The sequence below is a fragment of the Cynara cardunculus genome, assembly GCF_001531365.2.
Source record: "Cynara cardunculus var. scolymus isolate 2C chromosome LG 7, CcrdV1, whole genome shotgun sequence".
NCBI classification, from domain to species: Eukaryota; Viridiplantae; Streptophyta; class Magnoliopsida; order Asterales; family Asteraceae; genus Cynara; species Cynara cardunculus.
Window position 1 is genome coordinate 5,496,883 of NC_037534.1, and position 2,267 is coordinate 5,499,149.

A 2,267-nucleotide genomic window follows, 5' to 3' on the forward strand; every position below is an offset into this window, starting at 1 on the left:
ATTACTATTCTTATTTCTATCTCAATTATATATATATATATATATATATACATATATCTATACTACCTTATAAATCAGATTTGTCAAAAGTTTTAAAAATAATTTTTAATGCATAAAATACTATACATTTATGCACAAAGTCTTAAAAGTCTTGTAAACAACTCATAATGCATTAAGTACTAATATTTTATACATTCAATCTTAAAATCTTTTAATCTAAAATTAAAATAACATATAGTACAAGTTACTAATGCACATTATTACATTTTCTTTTCATGTTCACAAGATACTTTTGACACCTTTCACTCATGCATTCACCCTCTCATACATCTATGTCTTCTCCACATCCCCCAAGTTGAGATTCAAACGGATATTCACCGTGAGTTATTAAAAATTCTCTCATTCATCTCTCGTTCAATTGCCCTAGAACTCTCGGTCTCGCTCTCGATCTCTTGATTCTTTGCTCTTGGTATAAATCGAACACATTTGTAGAGTCGTTTAAATATGTTGGATTTTAAATATATCAAATTTTAAATTGTCATACAGTTTTTTTCATCGATGGACTGTAATTGGAATCATAACTCTTATTTATTTAAATTTTATTAATATGTAAAGACTAAGTGTAACTTATATCATTGTTAAATCTTTTCTAATAAAACTAATGAAACTTTAAAATTGTTAAAATTCACGGCTCCCGCTGCATTCTAATGATACACATCTAGTAATGTATAATTAAAATTAATTAAATGATATTAATTAGTAATTATTTTTATTTATTAATATTAGCAATAATAAAAAGCATCAAATAAAGCTGTTTATTCCCTTTTTTTTATGTACTACAGTGGCATGCATGCATAAAGCAACATAACCTATGTAATAATAATACTACACAGCTACTTGAATATAAATAAAAAAAATTATAATAGAATTTATAATTAAAAAAATAGAAATAGAAGTAGAAGCAGAAGGAATACTCTGGATTTGGGTTTAAAACAAATCCACCGTCTCTTTTCTTCCATATTTCAACACCGAGTCTTGAGAGAGAGAGAGAGAGAGAGAGAGAGAGAGAGAGAGAGAGATTGAAGAACAGCAGGAGACTTCCGATTTGAAGATCTGAAGAAATTTGAAGAAATCCGATTTGTGCGGATTCGGTTTCTTGGTTCACGACATTTTCACCAACTTGAATCGCAATATCTGAAGAAATCGATGATCGTGAACGAATCGTCTTTGGTTGATCCTGATTCGGTGAGTTCATTCTCTGATTTCTCACCAGAAGAAGAATGTTTTCAGAAACATTTTGGTTTTACATCTGGTTTTTTTGATTATGTGTTCTTCAATTCTCAATTGTATATTTAGAAATATTTACGTTTTACATCTGGTTCTTTTAAGCTGTTCTGAATCTTGTATTCGTATTCCTTTATGGGTTTTCGCTATCTTTTTGTTCATCTGGTTTTTGATTCTGTCCATCTGGTTCTTGATTCATGCCTTCTTTATGATAAATGAGGAACTCCATTCTTAATTACTTTCAAGCTTTCTTGAATTTGTTCGTGTGGGTTTTCTTGAATTAACAATTTATATTGTTCATTCTTGTTTAAGGTCTCTGCAGATCCAAGCACATCTCATCCAACCGAATATTATTCAATCATCCAACTTAAAGAAACTATTATGGATCCATAAACGTAAGTATTCTCTCTCTCTCTCTCTCTCTCTCTCTATATATATATATATATAATGCATGTGGTTGATCATCATCGTCTTTAGTTTTGGCCTTCTTTTCTGATTCTTTATCTGAATCTTGATCATTCATCATCAACGTCTTCTTTTTCTTTATCTGAATCTTGTTGTTTTGTTTAAATCTTTTTTTCATCACCAAATCGATGCTTTGGTGGAAGGGAGTTTAATTTTGTTTCTTAAAACATTTTTTTAATCTATTATTTTATGCAATCTAGTATTCTGACATTGATTAAATCTTTATTGTAACAAGTTTCTAATTATATTTTGTTGATTATAAATTACTTTTTTAATACAAATTTAAACTACTTCAATGTATTTTTTAATTTAAAAATATTAAACAAAATATTATTTAATATATATTAAATATTGATGTGATTGGAAATGTTCATCTATAGAATTTAATTTTGTTTTGTTTTTATATTAAAAAAAAGACTAATAGTCCTGGGTCCTTGTTTTCATCCTTTAAACGCAATTTATCTAATGAAATATTTTTGGTATTTGTTAAATATGAATTATACAAAGGATTTATATTT

The 2,267-nt window shown here is 27.5% G+C and overlaps 1 long non-coding RNA gene across 1 annotated transcript in view; it reads left to right on the forward strand.

The window, feature by feature from the left end:
• Window positions 1–1,055: 1,055 nt before the first annotated feature.
• Window positions 1,056–2,267, forward strand: part of LOC112516017 — a 2,219-nt gene continuing 1,007 nt past the window's right edge. The window contains exons 1-2 of the long non-coding RNA XR_003069567.1: window positions 1,056–1,245; window positions 1,597–1,679. This is a non-coding gene — a long non-coding RNA (uncharacterized LOC112516017). The remainder of the gene's footprint in view (window positions 1,246–1,596; window positions 1,680–2,267) is intronic.